Genomic DNA, 23,559 nt, shown 5'->3' on the forward strand with positions numbered 1-23,559 from the left:
ATTTCAAGCAGTGCTCCGCCGAAGAAAAAGAAAACTTTCATTGTTCGGATAATCAAACATAACGGCCTTTACATTGGTCTATTTTCGTCTCCAACTATGCGCTTTTATGACGTGCAAGAATCAGTGTCACGACAGCCGTCGTGCTCTGTTCAGTCAGTAAAAACAAGATTTTTTTTCTATTTACAAATTTTTATCCATAAATAAAATCAATATGAACAACATTTACAACATATTTATACAAAAATGTATCTACAATAAATATCACTTTATGTTTCTAGATTTTCTATATGTCATCCTTGTGTACCACTCCACCACGTCCTGACATGCCCCGTTTAACGACGGACTCCCCCGAACTGGCTCCAAGAGGATTTCCGGTCCAGGTTATGCTGGTGCCACGTGTCCACAGAAAATGGCTGGAATACAGCTGGAATATGGCTGGAATCTTTTAATTAAATAATATTTTAAGTCGCAAGTTACGTATACTAAAAAAACTCAAGTCAACATTGACTACAACTGCACTTATGACACGCCATACAAACGTACATAATTTCTTAACAAAAGTTGTTTTAACAGTTAAACCCACAACACCGACTTTATAAGCCGCCCCTACTATTGTTTTTGTGATTGAAATTCAAGGCACATGGTTTAGGTTGACCTATTCAAAGGTTATAGGGTAGAACCGGTTTTATAAATAAAATTGGCAGTAAACAGTAAATAGCTATAGTCTGTATATCCTGTTAAAATGTGTTTTCAGACCTTTCTCAAAAAATTTCCTGATTTTAAACAGAAAAAAGGTGGCTAAAGGGTGATATCTTATGATACTTTAAGACGAAAATAATAGTTCACTAGCGACTGATACACTGGTAAAAAATAGGTGTAATATCATCTACACTGACAAACCTTTGTTTGTCTTATATCATGGCTATTATTTTAAATGCGCACAGAGGATCTTTCCACGAGCAACTGACCAATCGTTGAATGAATAGCAATGTTTACGCCATTTACATGTTTACATTCTACTTCGAACACGTGTTTCAGGTCAATCTATGATCATGTGAATGGAGTGATTAATAAAAAAAATGTTCTTATGAACAAAATACCAAGATTAGAAACTATGAAAGATTTGTTGTTAAGTAGAAAATAAATATATAATAAAATGTAGTTTTTGACTAGTTTAGAGCACCATCGCTTCAAGGGTAAGGAAAACGAGCAGCACCGCTTAAGCATTTAAGGTCACACGACACGTTCCTCAAAATTATATAATTTTTCCTAAGATTTTGTCATTGAAGCAAAGGTACTAAAAAAAGTTTCCTCACAAAAATTAGGGTACCTTACCAGGCATTTGGCCAAGATACCATAGGGTCATATTTCTTACATAACCCTTATGGGTAATCTTCTAAATGGTCTAAAACACAATTTTTGGTGTACTTATATTCAAAAACATTTTGAAAACAACATTGAAATCCAAAGAGAATGACAAATATGAATAATTTTTGATATTATATAAAGAGATACAAAACATATATTTGAGAAACGTGTCGTCTGACCTTAAATGAACAAAAATTTGTTTACATAACTATATACTCGTGATCACGTGTTTTGGCCCGAGAATCCACCTTACAACTGTATTCATCGATAGTATAACAATTGAACAAAGGAATTAATACAGACGCAAAACTTTTTGCAGCATGGCTTTGAGAAACCTAGACTTCCACCGTTTATTTAACAAATGAATTGTTTGTCATTGTGAGCATGAAAATAATATGGAATTTTAAAAAAGCTTTTCATTTACCATAAGAATTTCCTTTTTTTTAACCGTGAAATTCCTGTAGTAACCCATAATGCAATTTTCATTCAGCTGATTGGTCAGTTAAAATTATGCTGGTGCCTCATTTGCTAATCTGGTGCCAAGAAACATAGTCCAAAAAGAAATTTTAATTCATATCTGCAGAAAATTGTAATATAGAGAATACTTACTTAAGTTTGAATAAATGTAAGAGAGTTTGAATGAAGTGCATTTCTACAGATACAATGGGTTGGTAAAAACTGAAACGCAACATAACTTTTCTGTTTACCATGTCTCCACGTGCTAGTCACTTCCTAGCCACATTTCCGTGAATAATTTACCCATCTCGATGAAGTCTCACTAACTCTCGTAAGAGCCACTGTCAGAGCTACTCTGAACTCATCTTTGTTTTATAATTTGAAGAACACCGAAAAAAAAGGTTCCGAACACATTAATAGGGGTTTAGGTGGCAAAACAAAATATCTTACGTGCGTATATAACTTAGTGTATTGCACAGAAATAGAACAATACACGCATGAGTAACTCTACCAAGCAAAATCTGTATACGTAAACACATTTGTAGAGGTGTTAGTGGCAAAACAAAATATCTTATGTGCGTATAGAACAAAGTACATTGCACATAAATAGAACAATACATGCATGAGTAACTCTACCAAGCAAAATCTGTATACGTAAACAGTGACAAAACATATTGTACCGTTGTACCTCAAGCATGAAGAAACGATGAAAACGTGGACCAGGGCCAATCGCAACTTCTCGGGCCTTTCCGTCAGAGGTCGGAAAAACAACCTCGTTGTTTTTCCGACCTCTGACGGAAAGGCCCGAGAAGAGGTTGTTTTTCCGACCTCTGACGGAAAGGCCCAAGAAGTTGCGATTGGGACCAGGGCTACTTGGTCAGCTATGCAGCGATTTAAATACCCTCTATACAATATATAGGCCGAAACTGTCCAATGCCTGCAAATCTATACTAAAGGTTCGATAAAGGTAAAAGTATAAAGAGGTCCAATAAAGGGCAAATAGAAAAAAAAAAACATAAAATAATATAAAAACAATTACGATTAAATATTGATTCTGAAAATCAAATTGATGCTAATCAACTATGTTATACTTGTTAGCAGCAAGAAAAGGTAAGAAAATGAAAGATGAACGTACCTGTATGGTGTCTATATGTCGCTTACCTTTAGAAACCAGGTATATCAATTAACAATCCCTAACTCTTGTGCTAATCCGCTTTGTTTTCATTTTTATTTTGGTAGAACAAGAGGATCATTTTGGACAGTAAAATGTACACTTTGACGGCTATTGTCTACCATCTTGGATATAAAGAACCAAATGATGGGATGTACCTAGCCTGAGGAATGCAACGCTCTTTTATGATTTCTGCTCCTGCGCTTTATCTAAGAAACGAGCAAAAAACGCGGTATAATTCATGTTAGTCGATGTTTCTTGCCAGATTTTTGGTCTGATCACCCTCTCAATCGCCGTCCTAGACGCTTAAGTCTAGCGATAACATCTCGAAAGGAATCAAGCGCCAGAGCAGTAATCGCCAAAATACCCTTACATTCCTGATGCTTACTACGCACATGAATCTCACTGATTGTAGTTTACGGTGCTTTATGAATAAAACTGCCGACCCCTTAGGTTAGAAACATTCAAATGATCACGATGGCGTCTTTGTCGTTTTACATCCGAGACTATGATTTGAGTTTGGAAGACATCCCAGGATTTACGATTGGAAGATTTCTGGCATACATCAAAGGGAGATTTATTTTAGCAAATAAGTGAAATTTTAGGTCTAGATTTCTTAAACAGTTTGCATTTGTCAGGTATTTCATTTTTCATGCATGTAATTGTCACTCAACTTGAAGATAAGATTCGGGAAGATTAATTTTGCAAAAAAAAAAAAAAAAAAAAAAAAAAAAATTCTACGTGTACTTTTAGATTCATTGGACACGGGGACCCAAACTCATAACTTCAAATGTACATTTCTTTTAAATTTGACATCAAAAGTCGAAATTTGTTTGGTGAGATGATCTAATTCAGTCTTCACTTTATTTTAAAAAGAACAGGAACTAATTCGGTTTCATACGACTTATCACATATCTTCAAAATGACAGCAAAATAATAACAAGAGGCCCATGGGCCACATCGCTCACCTGAGCACCAAGGGTAAGACTAGTATATAATGGCTTTTTATTGTAAAGTTTAAATCCAAAAGTAGTCCCATGACCAATCATGGATTTGCTATTTTTTAGAAAATGATTGAAAAGAAGATCTTTAAAGAATTTTCCTATATATTTCTATGTAAAACTTTGGTCTGGCCATTTTGGCCCCGCCCTACCCCCGGGGGTCATGATTTGAACAAACTTGAATCTACACTACCTGAGCATGCTTCCATATAAATATGATGAATTATGGCTTTGTCATTCTTGAGAAGAAGATTTTTAAAGAATTTTCCTATATATTTTTATGTAAAACATTGTTCGGCCATTTTGGCCCCGCCCTACCCCCGGGGGTCATGATTTGAACAAACTTGAATCTACACTACCTGAGCATGCTTCCATATAAATATGATGAATTATGGCTTTGTCATTCTTGAGAAGAAGATTTTTAAAGAATTTTCCTATATATTTCTATATAAAATCTTGGTCGGCCATTTTGGCCCCACCCTTTGTGAAACAAACTTGAATTAAAGAACTATATACTACCTGAGCATGCTTCCATATAAATATGATGAATTATGGCTTTGTCATTCTTGAGAAGAAGATTTTTAAAGAATTTTCCTATATATTTCTATGTAAAACTTTGGTTGGCCATTTTGGCCCCGCCCTACCCCCGGGGTCATGATTTGAACAAACTTGAATCTACACTACCTGAACATGCTTCCATATAAATATGATGAATAATGGCTTTGTCATTCTTGAGAGGGAGATTTTTAAAGAATTTTCCTATATATTTCTATGATTTTGGCCCCGCCCTACCCCCGGGGGTCATGATTTGAACAAACTTGAATGTTTCCATATAATATGTAAATTATGGCTTTGTCATTCTTGAGAAAAAGATTTTTAAAGAATTTTCCTATATATTTCTATGTAAAACTTTGGTCGGCCATTTTGGCCCCGCCCTACCCCTGGGGGTCATGATTTGAACAAACTTGAATCTACACTACCTGAGCATGTTTCCATATAAATATGATGAATTATGGCTTTGTCTTTCTTGAGAAGAAGATTTTTAAAGAATTTTCCTATATATTTCTATGTAAAACTTTGGTCTGCCATTTTGGCCCCGCCCTTACCCGGGGGGTCATGATTTGAACAAACTTGAATCCACACTAAATGAGCATGCTCCCATATAAATATGATGAATTATGGCTTTGTCATTCTTGAGAAGAAGATTTCTAAAGAATTTTCCTATATATTTCTACGTAAAATTTGGTCGGCCATTTTGGCCCCGCCCTACCCCCGGGGGTCATGATTTGAACAAACTTGAATCTACACTACCTGAGGATGTATCCCCATAAGTTTCATCTTTCCTGGCACAGTGGTTCTTGAGAAGAAGATTTTTAAAATATACCACTAAATTTTCATTAATTCCCAATTATCTCCCCTTGAATAAGGGCGTGGCCCTTCATTTGAACAAACTTGAATTCCCTTTACCCAAGGATACTTTGTGGCAAGTTTGGTTGAAATTGGCCCAGCGGTTCTTGAGAAGAAGTCGAAAATGTGAAAAGTTTACAGACAGACGGACAGACGGACAGCTAGACGGACAGACGGACGCCGGACAAAATGTGATCAGAAAAGCTCACTTGAGCCTTCGGCTCAGGTGAGCTAATAATAATGAGAATAATTCTCACGTTAACCCGCACTTAACAATTCCCAGCAAAAATAAACTTATTTATTCTTACTTTTTTCCACTTTGCATTAAATTGAATTTAATTGAATTGGTACCTGTGTATTGATCTATGAAACTTTTTCCAGCCATTGAAGATGTCCCTTCTGACTGATTATGATTCGATGTTTTATTTTTAGACGTTTCTACCGTCTTATTTTCATGACATGGGCGATCTTGTAGTGAACTAGTATGCGTTTTAGCTGTACATAGTAGGTTAATGTTAATTGTACGTAGACTACCCTCTCCGGGGGCATTCTGACAGTCACATCGTATTTCAAAACATTTTCTAGTACTTAGCGAAACAGCACATATCTTCAGTGGTCCGTTTCTTGCAACTTTGAATTCAACAAAAGTATCATCATCTGAGAAGAAATCATTGATCATCGGATTTTCAATTTCTATGAAAGAAAAAAAATCAAAAACATTTCTAACTTAACCCGATGGTGAACTTAATATTTTACAACAATATTTTTACTAATTGATTGTAATGATAATTATTATGTGATGAAGAAATTATTTAATTGATAACACCTCGTAAACCAAAACAAATATTGTTATTAAACATGATGGTTATTATAATGAAAAAAAATGTATCAGTTCTCACTTGTCAAATTTGTATTTTGGACTGCCCGTTTTATATTTTCGGTTATATTTTCCAAACCTCTGTGGGAAAATGATAAATTTACTATATATATTAATGTAATCACACAATATCTGCTGTCAATTTTTGAGAATATCCGCTCCTGCGACAGAAATGTCAACTCTATTATTATTATTTTCTTTAATTTTACAAGTCACTGAACTTGAAGGGATGTTTTTTTTTTATTTGCACATTTTAACTTTCAAATAACAGTATATTTACGAGAGGTTATCAAAAAGTTCATGGACTAGCGTCATAAAATTAAAATCGCTTTAGGCATATCAATTAATTTTAAAATATCAAGTTAGCAACATCTTTTCTATCTTAAGGTCATTGGCAACGCAGGGTTTCCGGTAATCCGAGATTCCTCTGACTCTAACCCCCGCTTTTGACTTGTGCGGGGGAGAGTCAGAGCGGAGGCCATATTGAAAACTGGGAATTCAGAGACACCAGCTAGTGCCGCAACTCTGCCTACCTTTTACACCTTTATTTCGCGGAGCTAACTCCCGAGACGCGAGAAATCAGTAAAATAATTATTCTCCTACTTGTTAATTGTCATTACAAGGATGCTTTCGCCGTTTAAACGGCCCTATCACCGACAAATGAAGTATCACTTGAATAAGGTTGCCTCCTCGCCATTCGACTTCTTTGCGCATGACGTCATACACAAATACACAAACAAACTATCACGTGAAAATATCATGTGTGGTGTTAATACTGTTTTTTAACCTCATATTAGCATAGAAGTCGTTTTTGAAAGTTGCTTTCCTTATCAATAAAACATCATTCTGTTGTTTTATGTGTTTTTTCACAACACTTTCAAATATAAAAGCGGGGGTTACAGTCAGAGGAATCTCGGATTAGCTTTCCGGAGAAAAAAGGTTTATACTTTGGTTTTTTCACTTATGAAAACAGTCATTGAGAGTGATCTCCCGTATGGAATTCTCTAGGCGGTGAAAACAAATAAAGCATATGTCACAGAATTGATAGGTAAACAAAAGCACGTGTGTTTTTTTTATCGGATATATTCAACTCTACAGAAATAAAAGAAAAGCAGGGATAGATTTGTTTACATTGTGCTGAGGGGGCAGACAGTCAACAGGTCGTCATTTAGAATAGGTACTTGTATTGAATTTGTATGTTTGGAAGTGCAAAGATGTGACATAATTATGCTGAAAGTGTTGATAGCTAGGTAGACCGGATGATCTAACGATTTTATAGCTTATGCAGACGGGGCACTATGAAAAGTTAATAATAAATCCTTGCCAAAATGTTTTATGACAATTCATTTCCAATAAAGTGAATTATAGAATAGAATCAAACAACCAGTCTCTTGATCATTATGAATAATAATTAGATGTAAAGGGAAGTTACTCGAAATTAAAGAACAGTGCTGATATTTCTGTGTCTTGTTTCTATATTTGCATTTACAGCCAGACTATATGCATGCCATCGAAAATGAGGATTCAACAATGTATTTTATGCATAAACTTTATGAAATAAAGGAGTGTTAGAGAAAACTTATGGTTCAAAATAATATAGGTTCTTTTTATCAACATTTTACATAGAAAATGCATTGACTATGATTGAGAATTGTAAAAACATTGCTTTGACAAAATCTACAAAGGAAGGCTGGCTTGATGGGTTAAAAGGGCCTGAAATAAACATGTTTTGTACAACTAAACCTGTTCTAAAGTTCTTGAAAAATTCTATACTAAAACCAGAAACGTTGCCAATGTCCTTTAGTATGAATCATAAATCATAAATTTTATTTTATAATAAATTGGTAATGTATTTATAAACAAAGGTAAGTCCAGGCGGCGCAATCTCGAAAATGACGTTTTTGTGACCTTTGTGTAAATGAGAAAAACTCTTTTGATATGATCATTTGACATCCAAAAATCCCGTTAATTCAGGTATGTGTCGGGACACAATTGTTCCATAAAATATGAAATTTTCATTTAATTCTGAAAGCTCTATGAAATTTTATTGTAAATTTTACACGGAATGTCCAAACAAATGAGGCCTTAAAAATAACGTCAAAAGGGGGAGGGGTTTCCGTTCCCAACATTCTATAAAGTTTTGCCCTGAAAAACTGGTATAGACCTAAAATATATTGAAACTGGCTAAAAATTATATGCATCCAGAGTACTTGTCTTTTAATGTCAAAATAGATTCAGGGAGAAAAGGGATACACGATTAATGTCGATTTGCAGTAAATTTTTAAGGTGTGCAAAATCAATCACGTCAAAAAATGATGCTGATCATGTATTGTATATATTGAACTCCCAAAAGCAAAACATGACGGCACAATCAAGTGCGGATCTCTCCCAATGTATTAATCCATTTGGAATATTATATTCATTAAAGGCCACTGTTCATGGCATTGTAAAGTCAAATAAACAAGGCGGGTTTAAGTCCTTACTCAGCTCCAGGGAATCTCATCAAAAAGTGAATGAGGTAGAAGAAGCGGACATTAAGAAAAATAATGACGTTATTGGACGTCACGAATATAAACGACGACAGCGCAGGGTGATCATATAATGTCGTTTTCATTTTATAATATTAACATTTGCAAATGTTTTCCTTTATATAACACTACTGAAAGCAAGCGTTTTTATAACTGTATAAATACAGGTACGGGGTCAAGAGGTCATAGATGTGCGTTTGGATAAACGTTAGACGTAATCTCTGTGTGACGTCATGAAGGGTCGACGCGCGATTAGTGGATTACATACATGCCGTTGGGTTTGAAAAATAACGCATTTCTCACGTTAAAAGTAACAATCAGGCAAATTTAAAGTATGAATAAGTCACAAATGTCAATATAAGTAATAAGGTATCATTTTTTGAGTTTTATTGAGATGTAAAACGGGTTGGCACATGATCAATCTTCCATAAAGCACTTCGGGCTTTATGGGATTTGATCACGTGACCAACCCGTTTTACATCTCAATAAAACTCAAAAAATGATACCTTATTTCTTAAATAATTTGGCAAATAATGAACATATCAGGCTTAAATTTCAACATTTCTTTATATTTTGTTGTTTTTTGTTCCATATAAATTTTGAAAGCACAGACTACATAGTACTAATTTTATAGCCCCAGTCCACGAACTTTTTGATAACCCCTCGTATATAATCATTGCGGATTTTTATTAAGCATTCACTCGCTGATTCTTTCACCTCACTTGAAGAGAAATTTATTTTTGCAGATCTACTCATTCGTGCATCTCAATATAATAAAAAAAGGAAACTTTAAAGGGGTCTTGTAAAAATGTTAAAAGCTTTGCCTTCATTAATGTTGTAAAACGAATTCCTTATTTCAGTAAACACACATTCTTTTCTATAGCCGTACACATCAGCATTTTTTAATCCTAGAATATATTTAAGGATCTTATAAATGTTTATATTTAAGAAGACAGAAAATGACTTTCAAAGTAATTCATACGAAGACATGTGTTCCCACCCCTTTAACGGATGTGTCAAATTTCAGTAGATAACTTCAAAGACAATAACATTCGAGGTCAACACAAAACCAACAAAAGCGTTTAAAGCTATGCAACTTTTTTTATGCTTACACTTGCTTTTTGAAATTTGCTATTTTTTCGTATTTAAACATAAATAAGCTCAAATGTAAATGACTTTCTGAAAACCTAGAATAACGGACTACCTTATGAGACATTACAATATACATGATAATAGGAAATCATAACTTACACTTTCTTATTCGAGCCATAAATACCAAAATCAAGCGGGTTATAGCAAAGAGACGCTAAAGCCACAGAGGAGGAGGTGGAAACTGAAGAAAAAAAATAATCAAATAAGGATAACAAGAATAGTTTCATTCTGAACCAGTTATTCGTTTCATGGTGAAATTTATATAGATTTATATAGAAAGCAAAATTGATTTGCTAATCAAAATGAATATCGAAGTTTTATCAATTTAGAATGAAGTAAATATGATACTTGATTTATTCCTAATGGTAATAAAATTAATCACTGTTTTTTGCTTTTGAGCAATATTTTGTGTTAAATTCTAAAAAAAAAAAAGATGTAATATAAATCACTAATAAAAAATAACAAATCAAAAGACTTACATATTAAAGATAAAGCAATCATTATTCCCACAAGCAGCTTTTTCATTCCATTCAAGGAATCCTACAACATGGAAGTAAGGTATTTTCCTTCTTTTGAGTTTTTTCTTAACATTTACAATGCTTCTTACTCTTTTCTTATCTTCATTAACATAATTTTGACTGTCATATTGGAGTTTCTAGAAATACAAACAATATATTAAATATAAATCATAAAATATTATCTGAACTTTGTTTCTTTATAAAGTACATCATCAACTTCCTCAAATTCGTACATGCAAATATGCGAAGAGACTCATCTATTCTTTTCAGTCCATTATTTTAACCTGATAAACATATGATAAAACATACAAGTTAACAGTCAATACGTGGTATGTGTATAGTGTATAGTATCCAGAGATTTCTTTTCAATATTTCATTATTACTTGATTTTTATATGAGAAGTGCAGGTCTAAGAACTTTATAAACTCATCTAAAAATGCCTATAGAACAATTATCTTTCATGAAATCATTTTTCTTTTAGATTGGTAAATTTTTCCAGGACCTTCTTTAAAGCTAAAAAATTTAATGCATACATCTCACAGTTTAAAAATTTTAACAAAGTAAATTTGTCTTCCTTGTTGAAAATCAGTAAATATCTGATACCTTTGCCATCATATCTTATGCAAGTCTACCATGCTCGTAAAAATTCATTATAAAATGTAAATAACATGCCTGATTCTGTTCATAAACGCCGGTGTAGAGACGAATAATGACCCCCATCGAATATAGACCGGGGGTCATTTTTCTACTTCGAAAAATGACCCTTTTGCCCGTAGAAAAAGTGTCACCACCCTGAAAATTCGCAGAACCCACGTGAAGAAAAATGACCCCGTAAAAAAATCCCTGTGGATTAAAGCTGAAATTTTTAGGGGGCAAAAAAAATTAGATAAAGAAGCATATTGGCCAAAATGCTCACCTGAGCTAATTGGGAATAAATTGATGATATGTTGATCTCATAACATTATACACTTATAGCTATATTTTAAGGTCAATGCGATGATTCAGAATCTAAAGGAGTAAAAGATTTATCGAGCCTAAAGGGTTAGATAAACATTGTTTTTCGATAGTGGAAATCATCGTACTGACAGAAAAAATCAGCAGTATTAAATATTATTATCCTCCGCTTGAAAAGCGGGAGGGTATATAGTGATCGGGATGTCCGTCCGTCCGTCTGTTTCACTTTGGGGTATCCATCTCTTATCTGCAACTGCTCCTATATATAAAAAGATGTGTTTTTGAAACAGCTATGCCCCTGTATGGCAACATAGCGAAGATTAAACTTTTCTTGAATGCAATTAAGTAGGTCAAACTCAGAGGTCAAAGGGTCAAAGTTGATGGTTTCTTAAGAAAGGTTTAATGTAACAAGGATTACATATGTGAAGTATAAAAACCGTAGCCCTTACCGTTCAAAAGTTATGGCCAAGGTTAAAGTTTTTTTCATACGTAAGGAAATCTCCAAGATCAAGGTCAAAATGTAAAAGTTTTTAGTATCCAGTGAAAGGTCATGCCAAAAAAAAAATACATATGTGAAGTATGAAAGTGCTAGTATCTACCGTTTAAAAGTTATGGCCAAAGTAAAAATTTGGCATTTTTGTGTAAAATGGGACAAACTCCAAGGTAAGGGTAAAAAGGTCAAATTTGGTAGTACAAAGTAAGGTCTTGTCACAAAAAATACACATATTAAATATGAAAGTCATAGCTCCAATAAATGAAAAGTTATGGTTTATAAGGTTAAAGTTTTTGCGGACAAACAAACTGCCAGATAAACAGCTAGACATACAGACGGACACGATAAAACTATATACCCACGAATCTTCGATTACGGGGACATAAAAAGAAATGGTCTTCAATTAACTTTTCATATTATGATACAGTATAAAGAAGACCTTAATAAAAAATGAAAATGTTTGTTCCGATTTTCATATTAAATTCTTTGAAAAATATACTCAGAACTGAGTAAAAGAGTGGAGTAAAACAAGAATTAAGAAATGTAATACTGTGTGCTTTAAATCAAAAAGTTATGTCTACATGTATTGTTTTTGCATTAGAATGTGTATTTTACACTAGACCATTAGCTTTACAGAGCATAATTTAGGTGTTATACTCTCCCCACCCCCTTACTTATTTAGGAGGAAGTCGGTTATCAACAAAAGCAACAACAAAAAAAAACTATCCTACCTTTATTTTTCTATAAGGTGGGACTAAAGATAAGCTTAAGATATTCTACTATTCTACCAATTTTCAACTGTTACTTTGCCACAATTCTTTCAAGTATACCCCCACCAACATTTAAAGTATGCTTTAATCATGGCGAAGTAAATTATGATATGATAGTACTTGTGTGAAGGCTTAACTTCATTTCAATATTTTATCTAGAGCCTCTTTCAGTATTATTGAAAGGTATAGAGTTTTATCTATATAGATGAAATAAAAACAATAAATATATTTTTAAACATTTATTGTTTGGCGTTGTTGGTCGTGGCATAATATATAAGCAGCAAAGGGTCGCCAAGCAGGGCAGACCCAACATTCAAGCAACAACACAATACAAAGCAAATCAATAATTTGGCTGTTTCGGGTTTACCGCAAACAGTCATTTACCTTTAAGCTTATTAAAGTTTTTTACTTATAAAAAGTTTGAATTAATTCAAATATTGCAACAAGCACAAAATGAGCAGCACAAATTCAAGCATCATTTGTTTGTTCCGGGTTGACCGCGAACAAATGAATAAAATGTTAATGTATTTACATTATAAAATATCAAGCCAATGTTCACAGTTCAATGTCTTCAAAATATCATACACAGTCAAATGCACAAACTTGACACATCAGTTGAATGGATGGGCGCAAATGCCTCCGTGTGCGATGCTCTAGACCATTTCTTCCATCAAAGATGCCACGACAATATCATAATAGTGGATAGCCTGTTGTTCTGAAACAAACAAACAAACAAAACCAAGAGCAGTACCTATTTGCCTATCAATTGAGCATTGTATTATTGGGGAGGGAGGGATGGGTTTTTTGAAGAAAAGAAATCAGGACAGTGATTATTTTTTAAATTTTTTTAAGAGCTAAAAATGTCTGCTACCATTCTCTTTGTAACGCATGTAAAAAAGGACGAGTATACCGAACCCGACTGTGTACGCCGATCTCGAGCAAAATATTTCCTCATAAGATAAAGGCATCTATACAACATTTATATAGATGCTGTTATTTTTGCTTTTCATTTATTTTTATTTTTTTTTTTATTTAACTTAATCTTCTCTTTAGGGAGGGGGGGTATAAAAATTTCCTCCTCTCTCATTGTCAAATAGGATTTGCCAAACTTATACAAGCTAAGAGTTGAAATAAAGGAAAAATAAATTTTTCCTATTAAAGAGTACTAGTATTTAAACCTGATTGTTGCATGGTTTGAATTCTAAAAACAAGTGGAAAATCATTCTTTAAGCAAATATTATAAGGAGGAATATTAAAAAGAAATTTTATTTACTTGACAATTAAAGAATCTCTTTTTAAACACAATTTTAGCATTGAAAGACTACGTGACTCTTTTATTTATTTCATACTACTTTTTGTATTTTTCTGGTTACAGAAAATGTAAAACTTAGTTTCGCTGTAAAAAAATATCAAACAGTGTATATTGTGAGAAAAATATTAAAAACTTTATCTCTTAATAAAGTTTATTCATACATTTAAAATTATGGAAAAGGTATGCCTCTCTCTCTCTCTCTCTCTCTCTCTCTCTCTCTCTCTCTCTCTCTCTCTCTCTCTCTCTCTCTCTCTCTCTCTCTCTCTCTCTCTCTCTCTCTCTCTCTTCTCTCTCTCTCTCTCTCTCTCTCTCTCTCTCTCTCTCTCTCTCTCTCTCTCTCTTTGATTTTCTAGGTTTGCTCCTTTATCAGAGAAATGATGATTAATTGATTGATTGTTGATTGCTTAAAACTGATTTTTCAAGATTTCGGCAGAGAGAAAGGAACTTTATTATCCCTACGTGCTAAGAAGAACAAAGATCAAATCTATTCGAACAAATGCATGAATTACTCGAAGGAAGAACAATTATAATATACAGCATACTTTCCGTTTCACCTGTTATAAATTTTGTATCACTTTCAAGGGGGTCATTTTTCAATGGGGGTCAATTTTTTATAGGACTAACATATAAAATAATGACCCCTAGGACCCATTTTCTACAAAAAATGATTTTTTTCTACGGATGGGGGGTCATTTTTTGTCGTTGAAAAATGACCCCCGGTCATTATTCGATGGGGGTCATTATTCGTCTTTACACCGGATAGAAGGGCATTGTTGTTTATTCAGAACGCTGTATAACATGCTCAATTCTTTTAGTGGTGTGACTATGATTACAGTTTTTGACCCCAACGTTAATTGCCGTCTTCCTTTTACAGACTTAAAATACTTCCCCCTTCAACATTTATCACAGATGTTCATCTGACCGATTAGCTCCCACAAGAGTATAAATTTATAATAGTCATTTTTCTAAGATCAGAGTTTAAATCGGATTGTTTTTCGAAATGGGTACATGTAAGAATTTCAGATATCTGTTGAGTTCAAATCTTTATACTGAAATATTTTCAGATATCAATCAAAACTCTGACCCTCTCGATAAAACACGCATTTATTTATCCATTTGAAAACATATTGAAGAATAATTGTGTTTAACCTTTGCTTTGGCAAATTTTAGCCTGAAAAGGAAGAAAATAAAAATAAAATAGATATTATAACATTAAAAAACTGATTTTGTCCATATGTTGATTGATGTACATACTAGTTAATTGATGTCGATGATTCCAATTGGCTTACCAGTTTCTTTATTTTCCCATTAGCATTTTATGTACATGTAATTAAAAAGACATAATTTATACGGTTCCTTAATTGAAACATCAGTGACATAATAGATACCTTTCATACTTCTTAATGGACAATAATGCTTTTAAACTAAAGCTCTTGAAAAATTTGATTGTAAAACCATAAATACTGTCTTTGAAATGAATGTACACTCTGCTGACTAATAAGCATTATTAGAACTGGAGAAACAAAAAAATTATTCAACAAAATATTGTCTGGCTGTAGGGTTCAAATAACATAAAAAAAGCAAAAGTCTTTTATGATACTGTAGCTCTACTGGTTTGTACTTTTTGCAAAGAAAGAGAAAAGTTGCAATTGAATTCAAGAGTTTGCAAGAGCAATAAATATTATCATTTATCTTTATGTTGTCAACTTGTGTGTCACATTTGCGTAGGAAGTGTGTGTGTGTGTGTGGGGGGGGGGGTGCTAAGTGAGAGAAAAAAATTCAAACCTTAAAAAAAAAATCCTAATTCATGGGGGGTGGGGGTGTTAAGGATCGAACGCTTTATCAATACCAACATTTTTCCAAGCACAACCAATTACCTTTTTCGACATAAACTTCGAGGTGCCTGTTGACATTGGGGGAGGGACTAAACCTAAGCCCTAGTGTTCAATCTCTATGTTATGTCTATCTCTGCAAAAAAGCGGGGGGGGGGGGCTGAGATCCCTTACCCCCCACCCCCACCCCCGGTTCCGACACCTATGTGTCAAGATATTTTGATATCAGACCAAAACTGCAGAAGTAGCATTTTAAAAGATTTTTACAAAATTTATATTTTTAGTAACCATGGCGTCTCCGTTCATCAAAATCAAAAAATGATGCATACATGTTTTGTCAGTGAGTAGTCTACTTCTGAGCCAAATATTATAGAAATCATACCAAAACTGTAGGAGGAGTAGCGTTTTGAAGGAATTACAAAGAAATATTCTATTTTAGTGACCATTTCAACACCATACATTAGAATCAAAAAATGATGCACTACATTATCTCACTTTGGTCTACGTGTGTACCGAAATCAGACTAAAACTGTAGAAGGAGTAGCAGCTTTAAGGATTATCACATATATTTCTTTTTGCAGTCACCATGGCGACTACGTTCATTATAATTATATAGACGTTGTGTAAGGTGGTGTTGTCGATTTTGGTAACATCAAAATGACGTTACTTTTCGTAATGCAATAGATTTAATTTGACGTCACTTTCTTCACTGAATTTTTAATGAAGGAAAAAAAAAACCCCAAAATGTCGTTAAATATACAATGCAGTTTATTGAAAAAACATGTAATTCAATTCTCTGCTATTTTGCATTGATAATGGGAGGGTTATATGTGCATAATTTACCCAATTAAATAAAAGCCTCGGTAGAAATTACAGAATTTGTTTGGCATCGCATTTTAAACTAGGGCTAATTGTAACGGGGACCGTTACAGATGTTCCCCAAACGCTCCCCAACTCCCTTTTGGTGCCATATTTCCTTAATCTCTATCAAATAAGACATACTTTGTGCAATTTAGACTTAAGCAACGTTTTCCCAGAAGACTACAAAATATATTTAAATTTTTGCATTTCATGCGAGCTCATGTGAATGCATGTGGGTAATGATCATATCATCTTTTCTACACAATGTATATATATTCAAATAGACTTAATATCACAGCATTAAATCCAGAAGTATTAAAAGAGTCACTTATTCAAGCATATTTTTAATTTTACTCATTTCACGTACACGCACGTGCAAGCATGTGCATGATGACCATACCTTCTTGTAGGGGTCCATTATGTCTATCAATATTCTAAAAACATCCTTTTTCGTTGAAAACTATGGGAGTTATAACCATTTAAAGTTTAAGCCAATCAGATTTCAGCGCACGTGCATGCGTGTGATTTAATGACAATTGTTATATATCATATTGTAGGACATCCTATTGTATGCTTATGTTTTAAATTTCGTAGCATTTCGTCAAAAAACGGAAAAGATATTGAGATTTTTGTTTCAGCCAATCAGAGTGAAGAACACGTGCACTCACGTGTATGACGACCATACCATCTTGTTGGAGTCTATTATGTCTGTCTATGTTCTAAATCCCATCCAGTTTGGTTGAAAAACAAGGGAGTTATAGCCATTTAAAGTTTAAGCCAATCAGATTGCAGCGCACGTGCATGCGCATGTTTTCACGACAACTGTTATATATCATATTGTGGGACATCCTAATGCATGACTATGTTTAAAATTTCAAAGCATTTCGTCCAAAATTAAAAAAGATATTGCGATTTTTGTTTCAGCCAATCACAGCAAAGCACACATGCACGCACGTGCATGCATGTGCATGACGACTACACCACCTTGTAGGAGTTCATAATGTCTGTCTATGTTCTAAATCCCATACTGTTTCGTTGAAAAACAAAGGAGTTATAGCCATTTAAAGTTTAAGCCAATCAGATTGCAGTGCACGTGCATGCGCATGTTTACATGACAATTGTTATATATCATATTGTAGTACATCCTAAAGTATGCCTATGTTTCAAATTTCATAGTATTTCGTCACAACACAGAAAAGATATTGAGGTTTTTGTTTCAGCCAATCAGAGCGAAGCGCACGTGCATGCGCGTGAGTTCGTGCTAATCTGACAGTGTCACATTATCTACAGTATTAATATATCTTTATATGATGAGTTTCAAATCATTTCATCAAAAAATGTAATAGAAATAGCTATATCAAGTATATCAGTCAATTTACTCATTTCACGCGCACGCACGTGCATGCGTATGCGCGCAAAATGACCTTCGTTCCGCACACCTACACTACACACCTATTAACTCTAAAAAGGTTTTAGCTCAGTTGGGTGAACAGTTTCTGAGAACACTCGCGGACAAAAAAGTACCGGAGAAGAAATAAGAAAAAAAATAATAATAACTAGTGCTAATTGTAACGGGGACCGTTACAGATGTTCCCCAAACGCTCCCCAACTCCCTTTTCGTGCCATATTCCCTGTAATCTCTATTAGATAAGAAATACTTTATGGAATTTAGACTTAATCAAGATCTTCCCAGAAAAATACTAAATATATTTAAAAATAGGCATTACACGCGTGTTCATGTGCGTAACGACCATATTATCTTGTCTACTTAATATTAAAGCATTTAATAAAAAAGTATTTAAAAATTCACTCATTCGAGTGTATTTTTAATTTTACTCATTTAACGTGCACGCACGTGGAAGCACGTGCATAATGACTACACCTTTTTGTAGAAGTCCCTTATATTCATCTATGTTCTAAATCCCATTCTGTTTGGTTGAAAAACAAGGGAGTTACAGCCATTTGAAGTTTCAGCCAATCAGATTACAGCACACATGCATGCGCGTGATTTCATAAATTTTTATCTTTATCGTATTGAAGAATATCTAAATGAATGACTATATTTTGAAATTCCAAACATTTCGTCAAAAAACAAAGGACATATAGCCATATAAAGTTTCAGCCAATCAGATTGCAGCACACGTGCATGCGCGTGATTTCAAGAATTTTTTCTATATCATATTTTAGGATATCTTAATGCATGACTATGTTTTAAATTTCAAAGCATTTCGTCAAAAAACAAAGGAGATATAGCCATTTAAAGTTTCAGCCAATCAGATTGCAGCACAAGCGCATGCGCATGCTTTCATGAAAAATTTTCTATATCATGCTGTAGATCTTCATAATGTAGGACTATGTCCAAAATTTCAAAAGATTATGACAAGAAACAAGAAAGATATTGAGACTTTAGTTTCAGCCAATCAGAGCGAAGCTCACGTGCATGCGCGTGAGATCTTGCTATTTTGACCATGCCATCTTGTCTATACTACTAATGTATCCTTACATTATGAGTTTCAAAAAAATTCATCAAGAAAAAGAAAAGTTACAGCAATATCCATTATATTGATCATTTTATGTGTTGCACGTGCGCGCTCTTGCAAGCACGTGCGCGCAAAATGACCTTCGTTCGGCAAATCTACATAACATGTCTATTGACCCTAAAAACATTTTACCTTAGTCGGATGTGTAGTTTACAAGATCACTCGTGGACAAAATTTTCCCAGGAAGAAGAAAAATAATAACTAGGGCTAATTGTAACGGGAACCGTTACAGATGTTCCCCAAACGCTCCCCAACTCCCTTTTAGTGCCATATTCCTTGTAATATACTAAATGTGAAAGCATTTAGTCCAAAAGTATTAAAAATCACTCATTCAAGTGTATTTCTAATTTCATTCGTTCCAAATGCACGCACATGCGTGCACGTGCATGATGACCATACCTTCTTGTAGGAGTCCCTTATATTTATCTATGTTCTGAATCCCATCCTGTTTGGTTGAAAAACAAGGGAGTTATAGCCATTCCAAGTTTCAGCCAATCAGATTGCAGCACACGTGCATGCGCGTGATTTCATGATTTTTTTTCTATATCACATTGTAGGATATCCTAATGAATGATTATGTTTTAAATTTCAAAGCATTTCGTCAAAAAACAAAGGAGATATAGTCATTTAAAGTTTCAGCCAATCAGATCGCAGCACACGTGCATGCGCGTAATTTCTTGAAATTTTTTTGTATATCATATTGCAGGACATCCTAATGTATGACTATGTTTTAAATTTCAAAGCATTTCGTCAAAAAACAAAGGCGATATAGACATTTAAAGTATCAGCCAATCAGATTGCAGCACACGTGCATGCGCGTGATTTCATGAAATTTTTGCTATATCATATTGTAGGATATCCTAATTCATGACTATGTTTTAAATTTCAAAGCATTTCGTCAAAAAACAGAGAAGATACTGAGGTTTTTGTTTTAGCCAATCAGAGCGAAGCGCACGTGCATGCGCCTGAGTTCGTGCTAATTTGACAGTGTCACATTATGTACACTATTAATATATCTTTATATAATGAGTTTCAAGTCATTTCATTAAAAAATGTAAAAGATATAGCTATATTAAGTATATAAGTCATTTCACGTGTTGCACGCGCACGCACGTGCATGCGTATGCGCGCAAAATGACCTTCGTTCCGCACACCTACACTACACACCCATTAACCCTAAAAAGGTTTTAGGTCAGTTGGGTGAACAGTTTCTGAGAACACTTCCGGACAAAAAAGTACCGGAGAACAAATAAGAAAAAAAAGAATAATAATAATAATAATAATAATAAGAAACCGAGTAAAAACAATATGTTCCCAAACTCCGTTTGGGGAACATAATAACTAGGAAACTTATTGTTCACAGAACAATAAGAGGTCTTTCCACCTTCTTTGAATTTTTCAATTTTGTTTTATATATGACTCCTTAAAATTAAATTCCATGAATAAGAAACCAAAATTGTCTTAAAGGATAGAAAAAATGAAAATTTAAAAAAAATTTGAAATGACCTTGACCTTTGACCTTGGGAAAATCTTCAAGGTCAAAGGTCAAGGGTCACAATGTAATTGACGCCATCCTTCTACGACACATAGTCTTCAAGTTATAAGGTTTTATATTAAGTACAAAGAAGTTAAAGGGCAATAACTCATATAAGGGGTCATCAGATCCTTTCACACTTATACAGTGAAGTTAGGCCTAAAGACCCTTAAGACATTAGTGAAGGTTTGGTGTCTCTGCGGTCTACAGTTTCGGAGGAGTAGAGATAACAAGGTTTTTTGCACAAGGGGCAATAACTTTTAAAAGGTTTAATCTTAGGGGACAAGAATGAAATCTTTGAAACAGTTTTAAGAGTACATATTAATGATTCAAAGACATAAAGTATATGTAGAAAGACAAAAGAGATATAAAAAAAGCTTAATTTCTCAGTTTTGGAATGACCTTGACCTTTGACCTTTCCATAAATTTCAAGACCAAAGGTCAATGAATCTTATGCACTTGGTCCCATGTCTCTACAACTTCTTGTTTTGAATTTATTTAATTATTCCTAAAATTCATAAAGTTTCAAGGGCAATAACTCATTGTAGGGGTAACGAATACTTTTGCAATGAATCAATGAAGTGTCTACTAAATTAGTCGAAGACATTAGTGAAGGTTTCATTTCTCTACAGTTTACGGTTTTGGAGGAGTAGCGATAACAAGCTTTTTTGCGAAAGGGGTAATAACTCCGAAAAGGGTCATAGTTTATATACGCAGGGTGAACTGCGAAAATCTTTTACAAAGTACATTCTTATGAACTTAAAATCTTTTCGATAAATCTTGAAACTCAAAATCACACGGCGGAAAAATAATAAAAAATAAAAAAAAAACAGAAGAAAATCAATAGGTCTTTCCACAGAAAGGTGGAAAGACCTAATAATAAGAAACAGAGTAAAAACAATATGTTCCCCAACTTCGTTTGGGGAACATAATAAGAAACAGAGTAAAAACAGTATGTTCCCAAACTCCGTTTGGGGAACATAATTAATTAACCTGCTTTTGATTTTATTGAGATACATTCAAAATGATTCCATATTATATCAGAAGCCTTTATAGTGACCGTCATTTATTTTCAGCACATTGTACGATTGTAGATAAGTAGATAAGTTGCCGATTCAGCAATGAATTTTTGATTTATGTTTTTTGTTCAAAGCCCCAATCCAAATCCCATATTTAACCCCCGCCCTCACATAGACCCCTTGTTGTAGGAGATATATCTATTTCAAATAATTCAGTTGTAAAAACTAGAAGAAGCGAACCAGAGAATCGACACCCCCCCCCCCCTTCAAACTAAGAATTACAAGAAAAGGATATTCGATGTGGTGAAGTTTTGAGAATTTTTTTCAGTTTTCTCGTCTCCACCCTCTTTAATGTACGATGTTTATGCGCAGCAACGTGTGCCCCACAGATCTCTGATCGTACGGTTTGTATTTCTTGAAATATCGGTACTTATGCAGTTTATTTGTTTTATGCGATTGTATGGCTGTCATCATTGAGCAAATGAGCTTTCAAAACATAACTAAAATCAAACCATTAAGAGTGTTGAATGGAATAGATGAAGAAACTAAAGCAAGACTACAAATTGATTCTTCGAATGAAATACATGTATATGTATATGTAGATAACGAACATTATTCAAGCTCAAAAGTCCATTAAACAAGACAAATTTGGAGCAGAGGAAATTTAGAATACAAGTCGTCTTTGTGATTATGGATGTTGTTCATGTTTTCCAAATAAAGTGTAAGTCAGATGTGGGTTCTCAAAAAAAAACTTCTTAAGAAAGTTCAGTAAATTTAATATAGCCTATTTCTTTTTCAAAAGTTTGTAAATAAAGATACATATAAAAAGATTTTCTACACTTTCTCACGATAGATTAGAAACATTTTAGACACCTGCTTCATTTAAATAAAGTCACCGGACCACAAGTGTGTGAAAATCAGGCAGTAAAGCGAGTCTTAATTAGAGCTCATTCGTAAGCGCGCTAGCTAAATACTCAGAGTTGTTTTGATATACTTTCAGTTGTCCATGATGTTTTTGTACGAGGAAGTTACATTGTATGAATTTTAAAGTGCCTTCTTGAAATATCATTTTCCTTAAATAGCCGTGTATCGATCGAGTTATTCCGGAACACCGTTTTTATTTCCTGTTTGTTGCATCAAATTGTTTCTCGACGTTACTTCCGGTAATATTTATTACATTATTTTTATTGAATACTTTGATCTTATTTCATTAAAATTGTTGCCTTCGTGTAAATTTACATAGCAAACATAGCATTGTCATGAGTCTAGACGTCAATGTTTTACTTTTAAGGACTTATCTTGAACACGATTTAGGAACATCTCAACAATTCAATTAATAAATCTTTTGTTAATTTGGTTACTTTAATAAGGCCAATGCATAAGTTGCAGGATAAAAATAAAATACATAAATATCTGCCTTGAAATATACTTATGTGAAAGTAGTGACATACATCAGGATCTACTTAATGCGGGATGTTGAGCCCTATAGTGCCTTTTCCTGTTGAATAAAACAAATCATGAATGTCAGCATGAACATTTTGCCCTTATTTTGATGAATATAATTTATCCAGTCAGAATGCATCTTTTTAATTTTCAAAATAACAGGAATTCAATTATTAATTACAACAAAATCATAACTGCTTTTCTCTCAATTTAACTTTATCACAATGAGTACTTTATGAATATTTTTCTCTTTTGTAAGATGTAAAGTCTAAGAATGAGAAGAGAAAATTGTGTTTACTCATACTGTAAAATAACATATTTTC

The 23,559-nt window shown here is 33.7% G+C and overlaps 1 long non-coding RNA gene across 1 annotated transcript; it reads right to left on the reverse strand.

The window, feature by feature from the left end:
* Positions 1-221: 221 nt before the first annotated feature.
* On the reverse strand, positions 222-10,603 carry LOC134244925 (uncharacterized). The gene is made up of 3 exons (XR_009987330.1): positions 10,440-10,603; positions 10,085-10,141; positions 222-442 (listed from the first exon to the last, which is right to left on the reverse strand). It is a non-coding gene; the product is annotated as an uncharacterized LOC134244925 (long non-coding RNA).
* Positions 10,604-23,559: the final 12,956 nt, after the last annotated feature.

This window comes from Saccostrea cucullata, unplaced genomic scaffold (assembly GCF_032062105.1).
Source record: "Saccostrea cucullata isolate Sc308-1 unplaced genomic scaffold, CSIRO_AGI_Scuc_v1 ctg5846, whole genome shotgun sequence".
NCBI classification, from domain to species: domain Eukaryota; kingdom Metazoa; phylum Mollusca; class Bivalvia; order Ostreida; family Ostreidae; genus Saccostrea; species Saccostrea cuccullata.